This window comes from Canis lupus, chromosome 15 (assembly GCF_003254725.2).
Source record: "Canis lupus dingo isolate Sandy chromosome 15, ASM325472v2, whole genome shotgun sequence".
Taxonomy (NCBI): Eukaryota; Metazoa; Chordata; class Mammalia; order Carnivora; family Canidae; genus Canis; species Canis lupus.
Window position 1 is genome coordinate 6,991,698 of NC_064257.1, and position 13,905 is coordinate 7,005,602.

At 41.1% G+C, this 13,905-nt stretch overlaps 1 protein-coding gene across 3 annotated transcripts in view; it reads right to left on the reverse strand.

Moving 5' to 3' along the window:
- Positions 1–4,186, reverse strand: part of ZMYM1 (zinc finger MYM-type containing 1) — a 28,957-nt gene extending 24,771 nt beyond the window's left edge. The window contains exon 1 of one of the 3 annotated variants that reach the window (XM_025421395.3): positions 4,067–4,186. The gene's annotated coding sequence lies outside the window, so the exon portion shown is untranslated. Of the gene's footprint in view, positions 1–3,501; positions 3,836–4,066 lie in introns of those variants that run through there. The other 2 variants (XM_049094118.1, XM_049094117.1) reach the window with 2 other exon arrangements.
- Positions 4,187–13,905: the final 9,719 nt, after the last annotated feature.

Below are 13,905 nucleotides of genomic sequence, written 5' to 3' on the forward strand. Positions count from 1 at the left end.
ATATAAAAGGAAAAAACCAAACCTATGCATATCAGAGTCATACTGGTGAAAACTAAAGATAAAAAACTCTTAAAAATAGCTTAAAAAAAAAAAAAGACATACAGGAAAACAGAAATAAGAATAAAAGAAAAAAAAAAAAAAGAATAAAGGCTGTTTTCTTGTCAGAAACAATGAAGGCCAGAAGCCAATGGAGGGTCTTTAAGGTAATGGGAAAAAACAACCCCCCCCCCCCAAAAAAAAACTACTTAAAGTATTCTCTAGTCAGTAAAAATATCCTTCAAAAATAAAGGTAAGCGATGCCTGGATGGCTCAGCGATTGAGCATCTGCCTTTGGCCCTGGGCCCAGGATTGAGTCCCACATTGGGCTCCCCACAGGGAGCCTGCTTCTCCCTGTGCCTGTGTCTCTAAGTAAAATCTTTAAAATAAGAAAAAAAAAATAAAGGTGCAATATTTCCTTCAGATACATGAAAATGAGAATTTATCACAAACAAATCTATACTGCAGAAATGCTAAAGAAAATTCCTTAAGTTAAAGTGAAATATTTAACGGAAATTTGGTGTAAAGATTGGAAAGGGAGAAAGCAAACATACTGCTTTAAATAAAAAAAAAAAAAAAAAGAGGGATCCCTGGGTGGCACAGCGGTTTAGTGCCTGCCTTTGGCCCAGGGCGCGATCCTGGAGACCCGGGATTGAATCCCACATTGGGCTCCAGGTGCATGGAGCCTGCTTCTCCCTCTGCCTATGTCTCTGCCTCTCTCTGTGTGTGTGACTATCATAAATAAATAAAAATTAAAAAAAAAAAAAAAGAAAAAAAGAAAATCCAAAAGGATCTCCAGGTAATTACTGCCAATTATTAAGTAAATTTAGGAAGGCCAATATTCAAAAATCATTTTTTACTTGAACAATCAAAAAAATTTTAAAACAACCATTTTCTAAAGCATCACAAAACATCAAATGCATGAATATATCTAATGAAATAGGTCAAGATCTCTACACTGAAAAACCAAACAATGCTGAGAGAAATTAAGGAAGATATAAATAAATGGAGAAATATAGCACGCTCACTGACTGACTTAATACTGTTAAGTCAGTTTTCCCCAAATTGAGCTACAGATCAAAATCCCAGTTTTTGTGGAACTTGCAAGAGGATTTAATGCATAGGGAATGTGTATAAACATAGAAAGCTAAAACAATCTCAAAAAAGAAAAAAGTAAAAAAAAATATATATATATATAAAAGAAAAAAGTTGGAGGACTTAACTATAAAGCTACGGTAATTAATATGTGGTACCGTCACAAGCAAAAATAAAGTGACTCAGTCTAGAAGCAGGTATACTCTAACCTTTTACTTCTTTGCATTACAGCTACTTCTTTATACATTACGCTTTTTTTTTTTTAAAGATTTTATTTATTCATGAGAGACAGAGAGAGAGGCAGAGACACAGGTGGAGGGAGATGCAGGCTCCCTGCGGGGAGCCTGACAAAATCAGTAGCTTTTGAGGTTCAGCAAACATTTCACTCATATATATATATATTTTAAACCTACTTTTAAAAATAAAAAAGAAGGACGCCTGGGTGGTTCAGCAGTTGAGCATCTGCTTTTGACCCAGGGTGTAATCCTGGAGTCCTGGGATCAAGCCTCGCATCCGGCTCCCTGCAGGGAGCCTGCTTCTCCCTGCCTGTGTCTGTCTCTCTCGCTGTGTCTCTCATGGATAAATAAATAAAATCTTAAAAAAAAATTAAAAATTAAAACAAAAATCATTAGATACAGTTAACCGTGTAATATACCAAGCGTCACCTATTTTTGGAGACTTCTGAAGCATCCAAAAAATAGCCCTTCCTGCCATCTAGGGGAGTACACTTCACACACACACACACCCCCTCCCTGCAGCGGTGACACTAAGGAGGACGCTCACAGCTTCTCACCTGCTCTTTTTGGATTCCAACCTGTGTATATGCTCCAGCACAGAAAATCCCGGGTTGGGGGACAAAAATCACTATTTCAAGCAAAGGGCAACTACTCCCCTAAACGCTCTTGCCTCATCCTACGAGCTAAACGGCAAACTGCTGGGTCCTGAGGCTGCTGGGGCTGAATGTAATATAGATCTTGCTATAGGGATCCCTGGGTGGCGCAGCGGTTTGGCGCCTGCCTTTGGCCCAGGGCGCGATCCTGAAGATTCAGGATCGAATCCCACGTCGGGCTCCCGGTGCATGGAGCCTGCTTCTCCCTCTGCCTGTGTCTCTGCCTCTCTCTCTCACTGTGTGCCTATCATAAGTAAATAAAAAGTAAAAAAAAAAAAAAAAAAGATCTTACTATAAAATTTAAATTTCTCATTATATATAATAAATATATTATATATTGCATATATAATAAATATAACATAATAAATTATTAAAAATAAAAATATAAGAGCATATAAAAATAAAAATAACATTTTATTTTTTATAAAAAACAAAAATATATCATATATAATAAATATATAATGAAATAACTAAGAATAAAAATATAATAAATAAAAATGTATAATAGAAATATTTCGGGATCCCTGGGTGGCGCAGCGGTTTGGCGCCTGCCTTTGGCCCGGGGCGCGATCCTAGAGACCCGGGATCGAATCCCACGTCGGGCTCCCTGCATGGAGCCTGCTCCTCCCTCTGCCTGTGTTTCTGCCTCTCTGTCTCTCTCTGTGTGACTATCATGAATAAATAAAAAAAAAAAAAAAAAAAAAAGAAATATTTCTATAAAATATAATAAAAATATAAATAAGCATAGCACATAAGATAAGCTATTAAAAATAAAAATATAAATAATATAAAAAATAAAAATATAATATATATAAAAATTAAAAAATATAATAAAAGTATATAAATAAAAATAAATTTTATTTTTATAAACAAATAAAATATATCATATATAATAATGAAGTAATCATTAAAAATAAAAATATAAGAAACAAAAATATTTCATGATAAAATACATTATATATAATAAATATATAATAAAAATATATTATATATATAATATAACAAATATAAACATAATGTAATAAAACAAACTATTAAAAATAAAATATAATAAAAATAAAATAAATTATTTTGTAAAAATAAAAATATAATATACATAATATAAAACATAAATATAAGTATAATATAAATATAATTCAATAAAAATAATGTAATAAGCATAATAATAAAATTAAAATGTAATAAATATAAACAAAAATAATTTTTATAAAAATAAAAAATATAAGAAACATAATATATGCTATATATAATAAACACAAATAAAGAAATATTTATTTAGACATCCTATTTATTTATTCCTGAGACCCAGGCGGAGGGAGAAGCAGGCTCCCCGCGGAGAGCCCGACGCGGGCCCCCGCGACCCCCGGCCCCCGAGGCGGCCGCGCAAGCCCGAGCACGGCGCGAGGCTCACGGCGGCCGCCGGGCGTCCCCCGGAGCTGCAGCTCCCGCCCACAGAGCTGGGCGCCGGGCCGGCCGCGCACCTTCCCCGCGGCCCGGCTTCGAGCCACACTCCTGCACCGGTCAGTCCCCTTCTGCGGACGCTCCGTGCGCAGCACCTCGTTGCAAGAGCACTTCCGTGATTCTTTTTTTTTTTTTTTTTTTTTACGGCGTCTCGGGGCCCCCGGGGGCCCAGGTAGGTTAGCGTGACCCTGGAGACCCAGGTTCGAGTACCGCGTCGGGGTCCCCAAGAGGAGCGTGCGTGCCGCTCCGCCTGCGTCTCCCGCAAAAGCACTACAGTAGGGGCCGCGAGCTGGGCGTGCGCGGGCGTGCGTGGGTGTGCGCGGGCGGCCCCTCCGGGAGGCCCGCGGCGGCCGCGGGGCGGGGGAGCGCAGGCCGGCGAGGGGCACGCGGGCGCGCTGCGGCCGCGGGAAGGGGCCCGGCCGCACATGGCGGACCCGCTCGCAGGGACCCGTGTCCGGGAGCCCGGCCCGGCCCGACCCGACCCGACCGGACGCCTCATCCTCCCGCCGACCGGCCACGCTCTCTGCCCCTTCGCGGGAGGCGCGCGGGGAGGCACCGACGCCGCGGCGGCCGGAGGACGCTTACTAATTTTTCTCAGGGACGCTCGCCGCGCGAGGAGGCTCGGAGGGACTTCGACGCGGAACGGTCACGCAGGCCCCGCCCCTTCCCGGCGTGCTCTGCGGCTGAGCCTGCGCGGCGCAGCCGGGGGGCGGGGCCTCCGGGCCCCTCGCTGGAGGGGGCGGGGCTGACCCCGACGGTTGAGCCTCGCGGGCTGGGCTCGGGGGCAGGTGGGCCTGTTAGCGACCTCTGTCAGCGACCTCTGTAAATCCCGATTTCTGCGTCCTCGAAATGGGAGTTATTTCATTTTTTAAAATATTTTTATTTATTTATTTATGATAGAGAGACAGGCAGAGACAGGCAGAGGGAGAAGCAGGCCCCATGCAGGGAGCCCGACACGGGACTCGATCCTGGGTCTCCAGGGTCACGCCCTGCGCTGAAGGCGGCGCTAAGCCGCTGAACCCCTGGGCTGCTCGTATGGTATATTTTAAAGGCTACTTAATATTTTCAACACTCAGAAAAGTATAGGATCAAATAATTATTCTATTCCTAAAATCATTAACAGGATAATAGAAGATTTATAGAGTTGAGTGATGAATGTATTGCAGTCTCGTCTTTGACTATATAATACTTCCTGTGCTACACCAATAAAAAATAAATTTATTAAAAAAATACTTCCTGTGCTATTATCAAAAGTCTATGTCCAGGGCAAAACGCCCTCCTGACCCCTGCTGCCAGGGTCCCTAAATGTCCTCTACGGTTAACCTTACATTCAGACCTTTGGGTGATTCTGAATACTACATTGGTAACAACTGAATTTCTCCAACAGTCATTCTTACCTTCCTAATATAATCTATAGTAATTAGCTATATCATTTTATTGTTTGCTCTTTGTTCCCTTTCCTTGCTTTCTTTTGGCTAATTAGAACACTTTCTAGTATCTCATTTAACTATTGTATTAATGATCGTATCTTTTGGTATGATTTGTTTAGTAGTTGCTCTAGTGATTGCAATAAACATAACTAACTTTTCATAATCCCCTTGGAATCATATTTTACTACTTCAAGTGGAATGTAGAACTATTACCCCAAATAAATCCCTTTATCCTCTCCCTACTGTCTTGTTATGGTTGTTTTTATGTATTAGAATCACAAACCCATCAGGCAGTGTTAATAATTTTCACTGTCGACTAGTAAATATTTTTAAAAGAACTCAAGGGGAGAACAGTCTATTATGTTTACTCATATACTTACCATTTCTGTTCTTTCATTCTTGATGTTCCCCGATTTTTTTCAGGTATCATTTCCCTTCTATCTGAAGAACTTCCTTTAGCAATTCTTTTAGAACAGGACTGTTAGCAACAAGTTATTTTGGTTTTCTTCTCTAGTAACGTCTTTATTTTACCTCCACTTTTGAAGGATATTTTCACTAGATATAGAAGTGTATTTCTTGGGACGCCTAGGTGGCTCAGTGGTTGAGTGTCTGCCTTTGGCTCAGGTTGTGATCCCGGGGTCCTGGGATTGAGTCCCGCATCAGGCTCCCCAACGTGGAACTTACTCCTCCATTTGCCTATGTCTCTGCCTCTCTCTGTGTGTCTCTCATGAGAAAATAAATAAAAATCTTTAAAAAAATGTATTTCTTGGGCAGCCCGGGTGGCTCAGCAGTTTAGCGTCGCCTTCAGCCCACGGTGTGATCCTGCAGAACCGGGATCCAGTCCCTGCATGGAGCCTGCTTCTTCCTCTGCCTGTGTCTCTGGCCTCTCTCTCTCTCTCTGTCTGTCTCTCAGAATGAATAAATAAAATCTTTAAAAAAATGTATTTCTTGATAGGGTGGAAGAAAAATCCTCGTGAGGTGCTATCAAGTGACCACCACTGACTTTGTCATAATATCTGGAAGATGGAGTACTCTGATTCCAGTCTAGAACATATAATAATTTTGACACCTTCCTTCCCTGATTGATCCATTTGTGATGTCCAACTCTTGGAACTTCCATATTATGTAAGCCGGTAGATTCTCTCTTTTTTTAAGTTTTATTTATTTGTTTTAGAGAGAGAGAGAGAGAGAGAGAGTACTAGTGGGGCAGTAGGGGTGGGGAGGAAAAGAAGGAGAGAGAAAATCTTCAAGCAGACTACCCTGTGAGTGCAGAGCTCAAGTGGGGCTTGATTCTGGGACCCTGAGATCATGGCCTGAGCTGAAATCTAGTTGGCCATTTAACTCACTGAGCGACCCAGGCGCCCCAACCAATAGATTCCCTATGTATTTAACCTTCTTTGATTTGGTTTTCTGTCACTAGCAGCCCAAAGTCTTGTCTAGTAAATGTGTATCCATGAGCAATTGCTGACAACAAATGCATTTTCTTTTCTTTTTTTTTTGCATTATATTTTCTAAGTTGATGTAACTTTGTCCAAGCAAAATAAAGCAGTTAAATCTTCAAGATATGTAGATTCTTGTTTCTTTTTTTATGATTTTTTATTTATTTATGATAGTCACACACAGAGAGAGAGAGAGAGAGAGAGGCAGAGACATAGGCAGAGGGAGAAGCAGGCTCCATGCACCGGGAGCCCGACGTGGGATTCGATCCCGGGTGTCCAGGATCGCGCCCTGGGCCAAAGGCAGGCACTAAACTGCTGCGCCACCCAGGGATCCCCTAGATTCTTGTTTCTAATAAATGAATGACTTATACAAATAAAATATATGTGTGAAAGATAAGCCCTAGCTTTTGTGTAACAACTTCAGGAAACTGGAGCACAGTGTACATCCCATATCAGAGCGTTTCTGATTATTATCAGACCAAGGGAGCCAAGGGAGAAAAAGCAACACTATAAAAAAGATTGAATCCTAGTTCCAGGTGAGGACTACCATTGAGTGTGCAAACTGTTCATGGGGAAGTTATCTAATTTTTGAGACATTAATTTGTATTATATACCTTTCCTCCCTTGCATCTTTGACAGAGGGGTTTTGGTAGGACCCAAAGCTGTTAGAAGTCAAGAGCAGCCTTATGTTTTGTAAAAATTCAACCTGACTTGAAAAGATTATGAAAATATCCAGGGAGAGAGAGAGAGAGAGAGAGAGAGAGAGAGAGAGAAGACAGGAAAGTGCCTTAAAGAAAAGGAAGAAAAGATTTCAGAAGGCTAGGAAGGGGGTGAAGATCTACAGTTGTGTGATTTCAGGGAAGCTGCACCGTGTTCTTTGACAGCACTGAGGGGAGAGGGCTGGACCTTGAGCATAAGGATTTTTATTCTCGATGAAGATCCTCATGCCTCAAAGCCATGGGTCCTGGTGCAGATTGGGGCAATAGCCATCTCTGTGGTAACCAGTCTGGACTATTGAACCAATCGCTGCAGAGCCTCCCTGATGCTTTAATGGTGGGCGACCCACCCTGGCACCTATACATACCTCTGGTGGATTTCTTCTTGGGAATGCCAATGACGACCGAGATTGAATTTTCTGCCAGTGTAATAGTGTGAGGAGGCTTCAGATTTGGGTTTAAGTTCAATTATGAGAAAAATGGTATTTTCTTCATACCTGAATATGCCCTAAAATTCATCCCTGTTACTTCTGGATGAAGCATCAGACCCCAACTTAGTTCCTTGACTTACTACTTTTGATTAAGTATCTGAAGAGACAGGCCCAATAGTCGAATCATAGTCCTATAATTCCCCAGGAGCTCATCCAAAATCAATGCCTTTATACCCTTAGGACAACACCTAAACATTAAGAGTGTCCTACTTTGGGTCCAAGAGTAAGAGTTCAGAAAGAATGAGAATTAATCCCACAACTGTGTTCTTTGTATTTTAAATCCCCCCAAAAGACTTCTCATATATTTCCCCTCAAACTATAACCTGTATCACTTTTATAATGGAAAAAAAAAGCCCCATAACTTTATTGAAAAAAAATCAAGAGTTGGGATCCCTGGGTGGCGCAGTGGTTTGGCGCCTGCCTTTGGCCCAGGACGTGATCCTGAAGACCCGGGATCGAATCCCACGTCGGGCTCCCGGTGCATGGAGCCTGCTTCTCCCTCTGCCTGTGTCTCTGCCTCTCTCTCTCTCTCTCTCTCTCTGTGACTATTATAAATAAATAAAAATTTAAAAAAAAAATCAAGAGTTAAAGAATGATCCGAAATAATAGTTTGAGATTTCCCAAGGTCATTAGTACACAGCTAATTGCCAATAACTATCTGCAGGTGGAGAGAATAAGAATGAGTCATAATTCTGTTTGTCTCCTTGTTGAGCCCTTTTCCCTCTTCAAGTTTCTTTATGCTAAAGGAAAATTTCATTTTATTATTTTTAAAAAAGATTTTATTAGAACGCCTGGATGGCTCAGTGGTTGGGCTCTGCTTTCGGCTCAGGGCAAAATCCTGGATTTCAGGGATCGAGTCCCACATTGGGCTCCATGGGGGGAGCCTGCTTCTCTCTCTCTGTCTCTGTCTCTGCCTCTCTCTCTGAGTCTCTCATGAATAAATAAATAAAATATTTAAAAAATAAATAAATAAGATTTCATTTATTTATTCGAGAGAGGGAGCACGAGGGAGAGAGAAAACACAAGCACGAGGGAGAGGGAGAAGCAGGCTTCCCTGCTGAGCAGAGAGCTGGACAGACCTGGGTTCCATCCTAGGACCCTGAGATCATAACCTGGGCCAAAATCAGACACTTAACCAATGGAGCCACCCAGGTACCCTACTAAAGAAAATTTTTAAAAGGCACCCGAATAATGTGTCATGTCTTAGGACAACTATTTGAAATATATATATATATATATACTCACACACACACACATATATATACACTTGTATATATATATATAAAGTATATACTTAATATATATTACTTATATATATTTATATACTTTTTTCTGGTTATCAAACATGCAAGTTGAAATGAAACTTTCTGTGTAGGTCTTTCTCTGCATCTCTGCCTGACATGCGCTTTCTCTGTTTCTGGAACTGTAGGTCTTTGTCTCTCACAGCTCATCTCCTTAGTACTTAACACAATACTGGGCAAGGAGTCCTCCTCCATAAATGTTTGTTTAGTGAAGGGATGTGTGAATGTCTCCTTTATGCTTCAGAATATCTTTGTTTCTATTTCTCATTGTCACATCCTGGTGGATGGGGGTATTATTCTAAGAGGGAACACAGGAAAGAGGGAGGTGAGCTGTTGAAGGAGTGGGGCACTGGGGCAAATAATGGGTTCAATTTTAGATATGTTGAGTCTGAGATGCTGTGGGCTACCCAAAGGGAAATATATGTATATTTTTTAAAGATTTCATTTATTTATTTGACAGAGGGAAAGAGAGAGAGAGAGAGAGAGGCTGGGAGGAGCACAGGGAGAGGGAGAACCTAATATCAAGCAGATTGCCTGATAAGTGCGGAGCCCAACCTGCGGCTCAATCCCACGACCCCCACCCGAGATCATGACCTGAACTGAAATCAAGAGTTAGATGCTTTGGAATGCCTGAGTGGCTTAGCATCTGAGCATCTGCCATTGGCCCAGGGCGTGATCCTGGGGTCCTGGGATTGAGTCCCACATTGGGCTCCCCGCAGGGAGTCTGCCTCTGTCTCCGCCTCTGTCTCTGTCTCTCTCTCTGTGTGTGTGTCTCTCATGAATAAATAAATAAAATCTTAAAAAAAAAAGTCAGATGCTTTAACCAACGGAGCCACCCAGGAACCCCAAAATCATATTTCTAACAAACGAAATGTTGGAATCATTTTTCTTGATCGTTAAATATATAATATACATTTGACTAATTTAATTCCCTTAAACAATTTAAGCTGGAATCACAAATATAATATGGCTGGTAGTTTTGAATATCTCATATACCTTAAACAATCAGCAAAGTATGCACAAATACAAAAATTACAAAATCAACTATGCTTGTAATCTAATTCAATGCCATGGGTTGAATATGAGTGCATTATTTTTGCACTGCTTTTATACTTCTTAAGATTTTTTATTTATTTATGATAGTCACACACAGAGAGAGAGAGAGAGAGGCAGAGACACAGGCAGAGGGAGAAGCAGGCTTCATGCACCGGGAGCCCTGACGTGGGATTCGATCCCTGGTGTCCAGGATCGCGCCCTGGGCCAAAGGCAGGCGCTAAACCGTTGCGCCACCCAGTGATCCTTTAAGATGTTTTTAAAAAGATTTCATTTATTTATTCGTGAGAGACAGAAAGAGAGAGAGGCAGAGACATAGAGGGACAAGCAGGCTCCATGCAGGGAGCCCGACGTGGGACTCGATTTCGTGTCTCCAGGATCATGCCCTGGGCTGAAAGTAGCGCTAAACCCCTGAGCCACCCACTTCTTAAGATTATACTTGTGTTTATTTCAATATCTTCTTAGGGTTTCAGTAGTAGCATTTTTTTAAAGATTTTATTTATTTGAGAGAGACAGAGAGAGAGAAGCACAAGCAGAGAGGAGAGGCAGAGGAAGTGGAAGCCCACGTGGGGCTTGATCCCAAGTCCCCGGGATCATGACCTGAGTTGAAGGCAGACACTTAACTGACTGAGCTACCCGGGTGCCCCTGTAATAGTAATAGTTTTTAAATACCACAGGATTTGTAATTCTGTCTTCCTTATGGTTTCTAATTTCTGAAACTTAGTGTGTCTTGGTAATGATTTAAGCTCTAAGTTTTGCAAGACCAACAGTTCTTGATCAATCATCTTGCCATTATATAGCATTGATCTGCTTAAAAACTTATGGACTTATCACTAGTATTTTACAGTAATTAGGAGGGCCATTTCATTTTTTTATCTCCTGAGAGATGGAAGATTGATTCACCCTTCTCATTCTTAGAATAGCTTTTCAAATCTATTCTTACTTGCTTATTGTAAATCTGGTGCTGAATAATTGACAGACTCCCCTTCTATCTGGTTGTGATAATTTTACAAAATTACTAGTATTGATGGATCCTTCCTCCTACCTTTTGGTTCCTTTTTATCTGCTTGTTCATATGTGAAACATAAATATAGGTAAATTATATATGTGAGTATACTTAAGTCAACACACCCTTTACAGTAGGAAAAAATACACATGCACTCACACCTGTGCACTCAAAGACACACATATAACTCATTATTTCTTTTTTTTAAAATATTTTATTTATTTATTCATGTGAGACCAGAGAGAGAGAGAGGCAGAGACACAGGCAGAGGGAGAAGCAGGCTAGTCACTGGGAGTCCAGTGTAGGACTCGATCCCAGGATCCTGGGATCACGCCCTGAGCCAAAGGCAGACGCTCAACCACTGAGCCACCCAGGCACCCTCATATAACTTATTATTAAAAAACATATATTGTGTTTGTCCATCTATTGTATTAATTTTTTTTTGTTTGCTTAAAGTTATATTTTTTGTTTACTTCTCTCATTTGAGTCTTAGTGTGAATGCATAGCCTTTGTAGATTTGACTTATTCCAATTCATTCTAATTATGACATTTTAAAATTAAATTATTACAACTTCACCTGTAGGTACATCTCTAGGCTTTGTCCTTTTAGCTCTGTCCCTGACATCCTTGAAACATCCCTTCTTTCTTGCTATATATAACAGAATGTTCTTTAAAGTCATACTATTTTTTCCCCCTGCCCCATATAATCAGCTACTCTGCAATGAATTCCAGATACTTTTAGTGGATAAAACTACTAAAAATCAAATTTAGGTGTTAGGGATATATGAGAGTAAAATGTGGGACCAAAATATTAGGCCTCTTTCAGTAGTGACAGACATGGGGAAAAAAATTCAAGGTCATGATCTTGCAGTGCTATTTTCCATTTTATTTATTTATTATTATTTTTAAAGATTTTATTTATTTATTCATGAGAAACACAGAGAGAGAGGCAGAGGGAGAAGCAGGCTCCATGCAAGGAGCCCAATGTGGGACTCGATCCCCAGACTCCAGGATCACGCCCTGAGCTGAAGGCAGATGCTTAACCGCTGAGCCACCCAGGCATCCCTATTTTCCATTTTAACATGTTATGTTACTGAATCATACTTTTCTTAGACTATAGATTCCATTGGGCACTAATGCTGTCCCATGCATTGACGAATTGTTCTATGAATTATTTGCTCTTCTGAGAGTCAGGAATGCCCTCAGGACTTGGAGGACTATTGCTCTTAACAGAAATCTTTGGATAGCTATACATTTTTTTAGTTCTTGCATCTGAATTATAAACTATTAAAGCTGAAAAAGCCTTTAGAGACTTTCTTGTGTAATCCATGCAGATTGCAAATACAATAGGCATTTGTCATTTTTGGCTACCTAGCATCCAATTCTCCCTTTCTTTTGAAGGATCCCTGATCTCCCTTTTAGAGAAATTCTCCATTGTAACTGAAGACAATTTCTCTATTTGCTTCCTCTCATAGAAGAATAGAGAGAGGGAGAGAGAGAGAGAGAGAGAGAGATTCTTTCCTTATTTCCTCCCTGATATGCCCAGTAGCTTAGCGTGTAACCTGAACTTGGCCAATCAGATGATCATTCTCAGAACTTTGAATCTTGTTCAAGTGATGTTGTGACAGTGACTTTCCAATGTTCCTCAAACCTCATCTTCTTTACCCTCCTGGGCATACAGGTGTCCTACATTTTCCTTGCAGTTAGGTGCAGCCATGTGACTCGAGTTCTGGACAGTGGAACATAGAAACGATGCCCAACGTGTAGAACTGACCTGGATAAACTTGGATAAACCTCCCACGTGTGATCTTTGCCCTCTTTTTCCACAACCACTGGCTGAGTGGAGAAAACTCCTATAGAAGAGGACAGAGACACACAGGGAAGGATCATGGGTCCCTGAGGCAATGCCTGGAGGAGAGCGGCCCAGAAAAGCCCCTAGACCGGGAGCGCGCACGTTGGACTATTGTGTGAGACAGAATGTGTGAGACAGAAATAAACTCTCACAACGTAGAACCTCTGTTATTTGGGAGGTTGTCTTAGCATTTAGCTTGCCCAGATTCAAAGACAGAATGCTTGGCATCAAGTTTATTTTAACGACATCAGTGACATGGATTAAGCTATTCTTGCTGACAGATCTTGGGAGGTCCCTCCTTTTGTCCATTGCCTAAACCTTTTCCTAGAGCTTCTTTTTTCTTTTTTAAGATTAAATTTATTTATTTGAGAAAGAAGAGAGACACAGAGACAGAGATAGTGAGAGAGAGCACAGGCAGGGAGGAGAAAGAGAAGCAGACTCCCCACTGAGCAGGGAGCCTGATGTGGGGCTGGGTCCCAGGACCCCTGGATCATGGCCTGAGTGGAAGGCAACTGCTTAACCTGCTGAGCCAGCGAGGCACCCCTTCTCATCATTCTGCAAGCAATCATATTGCTTTAAAACAATATGATTTTTGTTTTTTTTGCCTTAAAACAACCAGACCCGGGGTCCCTGACTGGCTTAGTTGTTAGTGCATGTGACTATTGATCTCAGGGTCATGAGTTCAAGGCCCGTATTGGGCATGGAGCCTACTCAAGAAAGAAGGGGAGGGGGAGGAGAAAGAGAAGGAGGAAGGGGAGGGTCCACTTATCTTGATGAGCACTGAATAATATATATTATATATTATATAATAATATATGGAACTGCTGAATCACTATGGTGTACACCTGAAAATAACACTGTACATTAACTACACTGGAATTAAAATTAAAAACAAAGATAAAACAACCAGACCTGGTTCCTGTTGCTTATAATCAAGAATGTAGACTCTTTCATCTTAATTGAGATCTTAAGTGGTAAGTGATTTGCCCTAGGGCACAACTCATAAATGGCAGACCTAGGATTTTACTGACTTGACTTTATATCTCCTGATTCAGGGTTCTTTCCACTGTACTAGTGGGAGTTTGAAGGAGGCCCAGTAATTAGCATTCCTCCTCCCCACTAACTTCTAAACCAAT